The sequence below is a fragment of the Lichenostomus cassidix genome, chromosome 6 (assembly GCF_008360975.1).
Source record: "Lichenostomus cassidix isolate B80296 chromosome 6, HeHo_3.0, whole genome shotgun sequence".
NCBI classification, from domain to species: Eukaryota; Metazoa; Chordata; class Aves; order Passeriformes; family Meliphagidae; genus Lichenostomus; species Lichenostomus cassidix.
In genome coordinates, this window is record NC_139487.1 from 16,706,032 (window position 1) to 16,719,871 (window position 13,840).

The window sequence follows — 13,840 nt, forward strand, 5'->3', positions numbered from 1 at the left end:
TAAACTCCTCCAAGAGTCCTGTCTGCCCTGGCAACAGACCTGCATTACATTTCCATACAGACTTCCCCCAGCTTTGTTTTCCAGGTTATTCCCTTCTTCAAAACTTGTGCCAGGCTGAATCTGGGGTGGGAAGCTGAACTACAGTTCTTATTTAAATCACTGGGATTTGGTGGTCTTCACACCCTCTGGGTGGCTTTTATAAAAAATCTCAACTTTTGATATTCCTGTGCTCCTCTGACCTGCAGTATCTATATCTCCAGTACCTGGGAGTTCAGCCAAGAGTATTGCCTGCTGCTGTATGCCAGGATTGCTGAGGTATGTTTGGTGTCTTCTGGCTGCTGGATCTTCTTGGCTGCAGATCACTGTTGCTTCTGCTCCAGTGACACTTCTGTCTCAGCTTATAACGGCTCAAGGCCCCTGACTTCTGCAAACAGATTGTCCAGATGCCAGGTGATTTCCAGGTGTTTGAAGAAGCAGCTTATGCACTGTACAGACTGCATCTAAGTGCAATATTCTGGTGTTTTTCATGCTTAAGAAAAGGAAGATTTCTCCTTGGGTTGGGAATTTTTTTAAGAGAAAGGCACTTTCTCCTAACGCATTCTGACAGGTAATACACAAATGGCCATTTGACAGCTTCCCAAAATCCATACCATGTCAAGAAGGGGGGTCAAATTGACATTCCTCGAAACAAAGTTTTGATTTTGGAACATAAGTACAAGAACATATCTGAACTTCAGACATCAGTCCACACTCGGAAGCCTGTCTTAGGGCTCAAAGCAATGGAGTCAACATGACTAGCAAGCAGATACAGACTGTTACTTTTCAACAATTTTTTGGCTTGACATAGGAGATTTTCCGAAGCTGAATTTAGGGTACTTTTGATGAGCTTGTACTGCTTGTTGAAATATATTCCATTTTGACACAAAACATACTGCCTTTCCACTGAGACCCAGTATCCTCCTGCTCTTCTCCCCTGACTCTGCTCTTCTTATCTAAAAATAATTTGGTTTGTTTACTTAGTGAAAAATTGAATGTTTCCAAGGGCACTGAGACTTTTTTCTCTTCACCAAGAGCTCAAATATCTACTGAAAAAGCTTTGATGAGAGATTTTCAATCAGATTCTATGAAAAAAGAGATGAAGGAGGAAATTATGACTTTTTTTTTTTTTTAAAGCGCACAAGAGAGTTCCTTAACATCAGTTGTGGGAATAAAGAAGAAAGTGACTGCCTTTGATCTGAAGGGAATCCTATAGTTTTCCTGAATTCTGCCAGCTGCTCCAATTCTGTACTTCCACTCAGACAAAACCCTACATTATGACTGGGCCTGAAACTAACATAAACAATCCTCTGCCCTTTTACCCCTGCTGTTAGAAGATGGAGTATCAGTGGAGCTGAGAATTTGTTCAATACATCTAAATGAAGTGTAACCTTCCAGAGTTAGATGGCACGAGCTAGATAACCCCGTTCAAGTGGAAATAGATGAGGGATGAGACTGAAGATTGCAAGATGGGGCTGTAGCCAATAGTCCTGCTTGTGACTTCTGTGCTAACTGCACTGGACGTGTAGACACCAAAAGGTTTGTCATTGCCAAAAGTGGAAAAACTCCCAAAAAAGTCTAAAGTTTTGGTTAGTTTAGTTAGTCCAAAGCTAAAAGTTTTGTCTGTAAGTGAAGGAGAAGAGATTCATCACACCATAGACTGTGTCATGCAAGAACAAGTTATTAATAAACGGATGAAGAATAAATTGAGGTCCCAATTAAGAGAAAGTCCTTAACATTTCAAGCAGCCAGGCTTTGAAAGAGTCTGTCAGCAGACTGGGTTAAAGAGGTGTGGTATAAGAGGGTTATTTGTGTGATTATGGGACCTGGACTCAGACCAGAAGATCCTTCCTTGTATTGTGTAACCTTGGAGTCCACAAACCTTGATGTACTTTTTATCTTACATATTTTTATAGCTTTTAGAAATTAAATGTTTTCTATGAAAATGAGAGAGAGGACTCAGTATTGGTCACACAGGGATGCTGAAGGAGTTGTCTGATACATCCCACAGGGCAGAGGATAGCAGATATTTCTGAGCCCTCCTTCCTGAGGACGAGATGTTTTGGGCAGTATCTTGTAAAGGTTCCACATGCCCAAGGACATTGCTGGTGCTTACACAGCTCGAATGGCTGTGTGGGACTCAGTGTTCTAGCAGGTGCTTCCAGGGAAGTGGAGCATGTGGGAAGAGTGGGATGAGAAAAAGGAGAGGCAGAGCAGAGCAATGAAGAGAGAAAAGGAGGGGAAAGGAAGTAGGGAGCTGGAGGAGAAAGAATTAAAAAAATGTGGAAATGAACTAAGAGTAAATGTGTGAGGTGAGCAAAAGGAAGGATGAGAGGGTGGCAGACATAAAAAATGGGGCAGTTAGGTGGGCTGGCTTCTGAGCATGCCGTAAGCAATTTCTGGGCTTGAAGAAGTGGAAATTACAGAAGCTGACTTCTCTGAGTCAGGTCCTAGTGCAAATACCAGGTTGCTCTTGTTCATCTGTCTGTGCCACTGCTTCACAGCAGTGTTCTACCTTGCTGCTCTGGGCTGTTTTCCCTTATGAACATGATCCTCCCCCTATGTCTTCCAGCCTCACAGCCCTAGCAGAGTAAATGTTTGGGAAATTCCTGTTCCTCTTGTTTTGCAGCATCTGGAATTAGGGTTGAATAAACCCCTTTGGGCTGGGAGGTTTTGGAAGGAAGCCCCACACTCACTGGGCCCTTTGCCAGTGAGTTAATCCTTTCTGCATTGACCCTTCTAGAAGCAGCAGTCCCAGGCCACCAAGGATCTGATAGCCTTGAACTCTCCGTGCCTGGAACCGCGCTTGCTGCTTTTTAATGCTGATCTCTTCCCAGCAACTTTCCCCCAAGGACGCAGATGGCAAAGCCGGGGCAGTACAGATCAGCCACTTCATTCCTAGTTCTCTCAGTCAATGCTCTGGTGCAACTGTCATTGTGTCAGTCAGGACAGAGGATGCTGTGCCATGTGCTTCATCCACTTGTTTCTGTTGCCACTGCCCTGCATGTACATGCCAGGAACTCTACACTTCCCCACAGATACACCAGATCCTCTCCCAGGGCTGTTGGCTGTAAGCTGCATGGGTCATTGCAACATCCCTGAACCCTTCGCCCCTCACGTGGAACTGAATCAGGTTGGGCTTGGGCTGAGCTGAAGGCACAGAGCAGTAAGGGGTGCTGGCTGAGCTCATGCTCAGTGAGGTGTGTTCATGGGGATTACAGGCAGCACAGGCATGCCAGGGAAGTTCAATGCAATGGGCAAGAGCTGAGCTCTGTGGATGTTTGTCCTGTGTCCCCTGAGGGACTTGGGGTCAGTTCCGTGGCTTGGAGTAGTCAAATGGAAGACAGAATATATTAATTATCTCTGGCAGTGTCTGAAAATCTCTCAGCTTTCACAAGGAGCCATTGTAGCTGAGGATCACTGCAGCTACGGCAGTAATCTGCACCACTTGAGAGCCTGGGCTTAGTCTTGCCTTTAGTACAGGCTTCTGAGTAATCCCAAATTCCATAAATAGCTCCTAATGCCATGGTGCTCCTTGAGCAGCTGTTTTCCAAAGGCCAGAATACTCACACCAGCCAGCTGGACCTGGCAGCACTCGTCTGCAGCAAGCAAGATTTGGCCTTCCAGACACTGCTTCACCCCAAATGAAAGGACAGTCTTGCAGCCATTATTCAGAGTAATACTCTGCCTTGGTTCTTCCATCCTTTAAATGGGAATAAAACACCAGGATAAAATCCTCTGTTTTGGATGCCTAGAGGTAGGCTTCTAATGCTCTTTGGAACAGCTCATGTGTGCAGCATGCCTGTCAGATGATAAGAAGCTTGTAGACCCAATTATTTCTGAGACCAGGCAGGTACCCCACAGACCTACAATGGACATGTGTCTCCAGCCAGGCAACTGGCCCCCTTTTTCAAGAAGTCCATGAGGTACTAAGACATCCTCATAAAGAGCTCCACAGCAATGTCTGCATAGAGATATATTTCATACAGCCAACCCAGCTGATTTCTTCTTCACCTGTATTGTAGACAGCTCTCAGGCAGGTTCCCTCTTATGGCACATGTTAGGAGGAGTGCAGAGAAGCATCTGCCACCTGGGCTTTTCTTCCACAAATAAAAGCTAAGCCCAAGGGTTTTTATGACCTTTAAACAACTGACTTTTGCTCCTGCATCCCAGCTGCAGGCAGTCCACCTGGTCAGGGTGTTTGCTTGGGAGGAAAAAGCTGCCTTCTGTGGGACATCTGAAAAGCTTTTGTTTCCACATCAGACCTCCTGTTTAAGAGTGCATGCAACACCTCCAAGAAATGTAAAAGGGAAAACTACATCCCCCACGGAACCAATGAGGCTGTAAATCCAGAGAAAATCTTCTTGTGTCATTAATGAGCCAGCACATCAGAAACTGGCCTCTCTTGCAGAGTGGCTTGGTCCAGGCACATTCCTTCTCCTCATTTCCTCAGTTACAAAAGCAGGGGATGTTTGCTGTGGTGTTATTCTGGGAAAAGGGATTACGAAAAAACAGGATTTATGTCCTTAGATGGGCACACTACAGAAATTAATTTTGTCATTCTTCACAAGAAAAACTAATTGGCTATAATTTGCTAACAGGACATAGAGAGAAACACTATTGTAACCTCATAGATTTAGTGTTCTAGGACCAATCTTTCAAGCCTAAAGTCTCTCTTTTCTCTGAATTCCCTGACTTTCTGGTGCCTGCAGTCCTAGCAGCTCTACCTTTTGGGCTTTTCCAATGAGGTTATTGATAGGTACTTTATTGCACAGGGATATTGCCATCAGCTCCTGCTCCAAAAGGAAGGTGCAATATTTTTTTTGTTTCCAGGTGTTCTTGACTTTATCTTCAGGGCAGACATTTACTATTCTATAAATTCCAACTGCAGTTTTTCAGATATTGCAGGAGCTAAAAAAGGCTCTTTATGATCAGGGTGGGGTGGGGAAGGAAGCTGGATTTTGTTTTTCAGGGAGAACAGTGCAAAGTTTTTCAAAAACTGGAGTCTATATCCACAATTCTTTCTTTTTACTGAAGTTTCTGATTCCCTGCTAAAATCAAATGATGCGAGACCTGCTTGAAACTGCTGAAATCAGTGGGATGTTAGGAGCTTCACATCCTTCTTGGAGCTGAGCCCAGACTCTGGGCCATGTGCCGGGAGGGCTTGCTGCAGGGAGCTTCAGCCATGCTTGCCCTCCACCCTTGAGCATCTGCTCTTGAGCATGGCTGGAGAGAGGATTCTGTGCTACACAGACCTTTGATCTGAAATAATGTGGCCTTTGTACTGCTCTCATGCATCTTCCTCTGCATCCTTCCCATCTGTAAATGTCACAGTGCCTGTTAGCTGGTTGTGCTCTGTCAGCTAAGTCTCCCTGCTCTGTAACACACCAGGCTCAGGTCCCACACCATGCCTGCCCCCCAAACACCACTCAGGGAGCTGCACCAGAGCAGGAGGAGAGAAATGCACCAGGCAGGCTTGGTTTGGGCACTTCAATGCACGTGGGGAATATCCAGCTGCGAAGCTCTAACAGATGTTGACACCTCTGTGCTGTGTTTGCTCCATGAAGTGGGAGCAGGGCCAAGGATCAGTCCCCCCACCTGGGATGTACTGCCAGAGCTTTGTGTACATGCTAAATTAACACACACCAAAAAAGTTGTAGTAAACTGTGCTACAGATGCTGGGTAATAGATTGTATGCATGTGTGAAGAGGGTGACTATGCCAAGTTTAAACACCTACTTTATTCCCTTGAGGGATACTGACGTTCTTAGAGCTTAGCTTAACGTATATGTCACGTTCTTGGGGCTTAGCTTAATGGACATGTCACAAAATGAGAAGAAGGTGCGGGGGTTTAAATACATACAAGCATTTTGAGCTAGTTCTTTTTCCTGAAAATCTGAGCACTCACTGTAGATTAGAAGAAATGCAAAACTGACAAATTTTCTTCTAAACTGCCTTGTTTAGATCTCAGTGGTTTTTTACAGAATGAAGCAAGTTCTGAGGAACCAATTCCTACAGACATATAGTTAAGGATATACTGATTTTTCTGAGGTCAGTAATTTTGAACAACTCCTAAAAATGAGATCACAAGCCCTTCATAGATGCTTTTGTCAAATGTTTGCTGTTTGCACAACTGTGTTCTAGTCTGGGGGATTAAAATCATGGCTGAATTTTGACATGAAATTCAGTCTGTGTGAATCCATTACCTGTATGGTCTTTGCCAGGTTGAAAATAGCATGCAAACTGCTTTTGGTGAGCTAACAAAGCCACAAATAGTTGAAAGTACAAAACCACCTACACGTCAGCAAATGTCAGTCCCTGTTTGTGAACTGAGATACAAGAGCAACATTTTTAGGACTCGTGATAAAGGACAATGAAACAACATGGGCATTTATCATTTGGTTGTATGGGTCAAAGAGGAAACGGAATCCATCTCCAGAGAGGAATACTGAAAAGTAGTAAATTAGCATGAATAGATTTTTTACGCTCCAGAAGGGAGGATTTAAAAGTAGAGACATTAGGAAGGAAAGATTTCTGATGGTAAGTCATCTTGGACTATAGAAAGACCTCCTGAGGGAAGAAATAGAAGCTGAATCTCTAAAAACTTTTAAGCACCAGTTGAACATAATGGCAATAAATCTTCAATCAGAAATAGCCCTGCACTGTGAGAATAAAAGGCTAGATGGCTTTACTGTACTTCTGCATGTCTTGTAACTGAATGACTCTGATGCTCCTGGTGGATGGCTGAAGTTTTATAAGCAGCTGGGGATCCATTATGTTGAATGATACTGCAGGAGCACCAACTGGTCTTACTCCCTGTGTGTTTCAGTGTGAATGGTGATAATCTCCTGAAACATGTATTCAGGCCCAAAATGCTGAAGCAGAAGAGAGGAAGTGTAGGTACAGCCACAAGAGCAGAGCTGCTCAAAGGAGGAGAAATGACTAGCTGATATTTCTACTAACCTGCTGGGGGAGTGGCAGGTCACAGGTGTGTCCTTCAGGGACTTATTTCTGCCCCAGTGTTTCCCTCTAAGTAAGCAAAAGTTTAGGAGCTGGCTTTGAAAACCTCAGCTGTTCAGTCAGCTATTGGTTGTAAGATCCAGGAAAGCCCCAAGTAAAACACCACTCCAGCAAGAGAGCAAATGATGGCTTTTGGGGTGTCCCAATCTCCACACCCCAGTTAGGCCTGGACCTGCAAGAAAAAATGTTCTTGTTGTGTGAGTGACATGTATCTTAAGTGATGTTAATGATTGTTTATTGCAAAGTAAACATTTTGCCATCTGGCAACTTTACACAACGAATGTCAGAAAAGTTCCAGCAAATGAAGTGTTTCCATCACCACAAAAAAATCTGTTTGCTGGATCTCACTTCAATGTGAAATTAATACAGCTGCCCATAGCCCAGAGAACAAATCTCTAAACTAGATTTAATTTATCTGCCTCATCAGCAGGCAGATATTCCCTATATGTGCTGCCCAGGCACTAATGCCTGGCTCTGGGCACACAGCACACTAGCCTTTTCCTCACACATACTTTTGTTTTCTCACTGCTTTATCTTACCTATTACTCTGGGCTTTTATGTGATGTGACTCTGTGGTTACTCTTGCCTTTTATGTGATGTAACTGTGGTTACTCTTGCCTAAAATTACTGTATTCATGGTTTTAATTTGCTCTAGGACTTCTTCAAAGCAACACAAAAATAATGGGTGTTTTAAATTATAAAGAGGCACTTATAAAAATTCCAATTTTGAGATTTTTCCTGAATATTTGCAGAAAGGAGGAGGTTAAGAAAGGGGAGGGGGGAAGAAAAAAAAAGGGAAAGAAAAAGAAGGAAAAAAAAAAGAAAATTAGGATAAATATAAAGGAAAAGGAAAGAGAAAAGAAAAATACTTTTAAAAAGCGAAAGCTCAGTACAGCTGCAGTGTGAGAGGCTTTCCCGGCGTTGATCCCGGCCGGAGCGGCTCGGCAGCACTAGAGGGCTCCCCAGGACACACAACGGGCGCTCCGGCCGCGCTCAGCCCCGGCGATACCCGGGACGGATCCGCCTGTCCTGGCGCTGCGCTCCCACCTGCGGCTCGGATCTAACTGGGATGCGGGATCTGCTTCTGGCGTGGACTTCTTGAAGCCCTATCCCTATTTAGTTTGCATCTCAGAGCTGTCTCTGAATGTGTGAAGGATGAAAAAATGTCATAAAATGAACTCCAGAAGGGCATGTAGTCTACTTGTCCACTTGCTAAATAGCAATGCAGTCCTTAGGACAAGAGTACTAGAATAAAAAAACCCACCCTTAAAATGGAATGTTATGACTGCTTTGCTCTGTAGAGCTGTTCTTATTGCACGATGCAAGTTGTTAATATAGACAAAACCCTGGTCTTTGTTGAGGGAGAATGCAGCTGGAAAGTTTGTTTCAGAGTTTGAAAATCCCCAAAGTCTGTAGATATTTGGGTTATAGTGTTTTGTTCATGCCTATCTTAAATTAAAAGCAAATAATAGAAAAAAATATCCCAGGAGACATGTGACTCATATTTGATTAGTCAAATGAAAGCCTGAAAGAAGTGAGATGGGTGTTGTGAGGACCCCTGACCACTCTGACCTGAACACTGGGCTCGATCTTTTCCCTGCAGGCTCTTAAGTCGTTTCAGTTCTAATGCTCTGGTTGTCTGTGCATCACTTTCCCATGGAGAGAGTATAAAAGCAGAGCTGAGCTTGGCCCTGGCCAGACCTCCCAGGTACCTCCTCTTGCTGGGAATAAGGAACCTTTACTGCTGAGGTCCAGGTTCCTCGCAGTGGCCTGCAAGCTCAGTGACCCTGAACGGTCCAAGCAAAAGCCAAGCAAAGCCACACAGTTTGAAACACTCTTGGAATAAAATCCCCTCCGTGGTGTCAGCTTGGTGCTCAGAGGGAGAGGCAGAACACGGCAAACTTGGCTCTGTATTACCCCAAGCTTTCAGGAAACTCCTCACAGCGAGGCCAAGAGCTATGTTCATAACAAAACTTAAACCCAAGCAAAATTTATCACGTTTTGAGTTTCTTCATGAAAGGTTAGACCAACTTGGGATGTGCTCTGCTGGGATAAAAGAAGAGATGGAGTCTGCCCTTAAGGGCCAATTTCACGTCCACTGGAATCACATGCAAAACTCCCAGGGAAGCAAGCTTAAACCTTTAAACACTGTTAGAAAAGCAGCTACCACAGTTCTCTGTCATTCTAGTTAACCATCTATAAACAGTTACTCACTTGACCTCTATTTGATCTCTCCCTCTGCCCTCCAAGGAATCTTTCAGGGCCAACATACATTATGGATATCTCTGTGTACATGAATGTTGGAGGCTATTTTACTACTGTGAGAACAGATCTCTTGCATTTCTATCTGAAATCTGCTTGTTTGGGGAAATTTTTTTTTTTTTCTTTCTGCAGACAAATCCAACAAGTGCCTTCTCTTAGTTTATACTGGTTTGTTGCAAATACTTAAAAGTCCTGTTTGCTACAGGACCTTTGCAAAGGATGATCTTGGAACCCTGACACGGCAGTAAGGAGGAAAAATAGTCTTAGCACTTGAAACAAGAAGGTCAAAGACAGGCGTTAAGAAAGATCTTCAAGCCCCACTACAGTTGTCCTTTTCTAACTGTTGCTTGAATGTGCAGCAAGAGGCAAAGCCTTCAAGCTTTCACCTGATTAATAGTCTTGGGGGAAAAAAAACATTCTGTAGGAATGCTGCAACAGTAAGACTGCTATTTAAAAAAAGAATTCTTAAGGAAAACAAGAATGACAGTAAGATGGAAGTAACTTAAGGTCATATAGTCAGTAACTAAAGGAGAAATTTATATGGATGCCTTGGTTTGGTTGGGTTTTTGTTTATTTTTTTTAAATACAATTAAGAATTTCAGAGTTAAATTACAAAATAATATAAATACATAAAAATATTGAAGCATTTAATATCTCCAAGTACTCTTAACTCTGCATCATGGTAAGGATACCATGCAGTAGCTAATGTCAATTTTAACATTTAAGCATCCTTCACTTCCTTCCCATCACAGTATCATACTATGAGGAAATAACCAGTATAAACATGCTTTAAAAACATAATCTTAGGGAAAAAAAAAAAAAAAAAAAGAGTAGATGCCCAGACAGAGAGATATGGTCGATTTTTTATCTTTATTGTGCAGTCCAACAACCGAATAAATATAGATTTCTAAATATACTTTTTCTTCTTAAGTCTAGAACCCAAGGTAATGTATGGTAATATATTTTACTAGAAATTGTTGAGATGCACTGTTATTCCTAACTCTACTTAAACATAGATTCTGTGTGAACACTCTGGCCATCCAAAAAAGTGATGCATTTAGTTACAGATAATAAGTCCAGGAAACTTTAAGGAAGATCACAATGAGATAGGATTAGTGAGAACAAGATGAAAACAAGGATACTATTTCCAACCTGAGGACATTCAATTTAATTCTTGACTCACACAAAATTTTCTTAACAATAAATTGTCCTGGCCAGAAATGGCTTGTTTTAGACAGAATCTGTGGGGATTTAAAACAGCTTCAGAAAATAATGATTTCATTGCTGGGTTATGCCAGTCTAAAATTCTAAGTAACAGAAATGTTGCCATCTCCTCATTTAAGAGGAAATGTAATTTAATACAAGCACACTAAAAATTTAGAATATTGTATTATTACAAAAGCTGTCTCAAGCTGTGTTAAAATCAACAGTAGGTCTATTTAAGGTTTCTGAATTCATCCTTTCTTTGTTAGCATTCAGATAAAAGATTGAATTTACTGGCTATTATGGAGTTCTGGCTGCAGCTGGTTGGGGGGAGAAGGGGGAGAGAGAGATATTCAGCCACCCAGATCATCAAGGGGTGTAGGCTGGATTTTTTGAGCATTCAGATAAAAACTGGGCAATTCTGTGGGAGTTAACATTAAGTTGAAACGAACTTTTCAAGGAATTTAACACTTGGCAAGTAATTTGACTTTCCTTTTAAATGTTCAGTTCGTTCAGATTTCCCTGAGTTCATAGCTCTAGTTTGGGGCGAGGGGCAAACCATGGACTCCCACTGAGAGGGGGATTTCATGTTTTGTTTCGTTACTCTGTGGCTGGTTAAATCTTAAGCTCATAATTGCTGTACCATAGGCAGCAGTTTGTGCTTGACGGGAAAACAAAAATCGTCGTTCATGAAAATCGCTCGGAGTTGGTTCAGATGAGCTCGGTTGCTTCTGGAGATCTGTTCTTCTCCCGGGAGCAGGATGACAGCGGTGCAGCCGCGGAGGCAGCCCCGGTGCAGGGCTGTGGGGCGGTGCGGGGCTGTGCAGGGCTGTGGGGCTGTGGGGCGGTGCGGGGCTGTGCAGGGCTGTGGGGCTGTGCAGGGCTGTGCAGGGCTGTGGGGCTGTGCAGGGCTGTGGGGCGGTGCGGGGCTGTGGGGCGGTGCAGGGCTGTGCAGGGCTGTGGGGCGGTGCGGGGCTGTGGGGCGGTGCGGGGCTGTGGGGCGGTGCAGGGCTGTGCAGGGCTGTGCAGGGCTGTGGGGCGGTGCAGGGCTGTGGGGCGGTGCAGGGCTGTGGGGCTGTGCGGGCTCCTGTCCGTCGCTGTCCCCTCGCCCCGCTCCGCGGGCTCGGCTGCGCTCTGACCCAGCAGCTCCCCTCGGCTTGAGGGTACCGCCGGGACACGTCCTGTGCTGCTCCGGCAAATCGCTCTGGCAGAAGAAGCCCGCAGCCCGTGTCGCTGTTCTCCCTGCGTGCTGGGGAGCACACCTGTGGGTGCGCGCAGCGATGGGCACGCGTGGCGGGGACGGACGCACAGCGCCGAACAGCCGCGGTTCGCCCGGCAGCCGCCCGAGTGGCGCTTCAGCACGGCGGGGTGGCCTCTCCGCCCGTGCCGAGCTCCCGGGGACTTAACCAAGCACCTGGACCACCCCCTTCCCTGCCCCGTCGGGATCTTCCCCCGGGCTGGCTGCGGGGAGTCGGGGAGGCTGTAGAGGGATGGTGCCGGGTGCGGTGTCCCGGTCCTCCTGTCCCCTTCTCCTCGTGGGACAGACGAGGCTCAGGGGAACCGAGACACCCTCCTGCCTGGTTGGTGCACTCAGCTATCCCGAGGTGTAGAGGGAGCCCTTTCATCTGCGGGCTGTGACTCTTCGACTCAGCTCCGAAGGTCTGTCCAGACATTCCCTAGGATCCAACTAGTTTTCACCTTCAGTTACAACACTCCTGCATGTCTCGGGATGCCGAGGGAGAGACTGCTACAAAGATTTGGCTCTGATTTCATTCCCCATTTATCCAGTCTCTTTGATTAGATTCTTGAGATGTTTTTCTCTGAGGCAGTAGCAACAGCAAATACACGCTATTGCTTCAAGTATTATTTCTCTAAGTAATTGTGACTCTAAGTGTGGTGTGGACATAACAGTGCCTCTACTAAGTGCTGTGTGGATGTCATCCTGTGCCAGTGGGAGCACTGGTGGGACAGCAGCACTCCTAGAAGTGTTTGCAATTACGATGAGCTTCTCCTATCCCTGCACGGAGTGTCACAGTTGTCACGGCAGCAGTAGCCCGGCTCACAGCACTGGTTACAATCGTTGGTCCTTTCAGTGCATCAGGTTCGTGCACTATTGTGCTACTTCACCTAAAAGGAAGGAGGGGATCTGGGAGCAAGATCAGCCTAAACAAATGCAGTGCTTTTTGGTAAGGAGGGACTAAGAAATACAAATCACTAGATTTAGGGAGCTGAATGTGTGTCTGTGTCAGGTAAGGATGCTCTTCATCACCAAACATGACTGCAAGCATTTCTCCTGGCCTTTAGAAATCATCTTTTCCAGTGAAACAGCCACAGGTTAGCACAGATACAATGTTTGGACTCCTGTGTCCAACTTGATGGGCTGTGGCAGGGAGAATTTGCAGCTACCCAGGGTATAAAACCATGCTGGTGCTTTTGATGGCATTGTGAACGTGTCCTTTAAACAGCTCCACACCAGGATTAGCTGTGCCCACTTGACCCCCACAGTGGCCCAACCGAAGGTGCCTGTTTTAAACTTAGGCAAGGAGTCCAAATTCAATCAAAGCCTCGATGTTTATTTAAAGTTTTTAATAGCAACAAACGGGGCCCTGTAGACTTGGGCTTCATATGGTGAGGACATGCTTAAGTCAATTACACTTGACAATACTGTAATAGCTGAGGCCAAGTGACACCCCCGGGCCTCCGGGCTCTGCAAGGCTACCAGGGCTTTCAGCCGAGGTGCCAGGGAGCCCAGTGGCATCTGCAATACAAAGGAGGTGGAATGTTGGCAGCAAATGTTCTACTGGGTTCAGTTAATACGGGGAAGAGCTGGTGCTTAGGACCAAACATGCAGAGGCAAAAAATGAAAGCCCCTCTCCTTCTCTCTCCATGTCTTTTTTCCCCTCAAACGCCCACATAAACTTCTGGGAACATGCTTCGTATGGGGCACTGTACCCGATGCCCAGGGCGCCAGTGTAAATCTAGATTCATGCCCACGAGAGTGAAGGGGAAGTTTTCATCTCTCCCCGGTGGGAACATTTAAGGGATGCGTCCCCCACCGCTATCCCTGTGCCAGCAGATCTGGTTCGAGAGCAGCGGGCCCGGGGCGCCCAGAAGGGCCCGGGGCTGGCACAGTTTGGTGAGGAAACAACTTTCTCCCCCCGTCTGGGGTTGCATGGGGTGACGATGATGTCGGTCCCCGCCGCAGCCCCGAGCAGCCGATCCCGCGGGGGCTCGGAGAGCGGGGCTGGGGATACAGGCGCTGTGCCTGAGGGGAGGCTGCCGGGCTGACGAGAAGCCCTCTCTCTTTTGGTTCCTTTCCA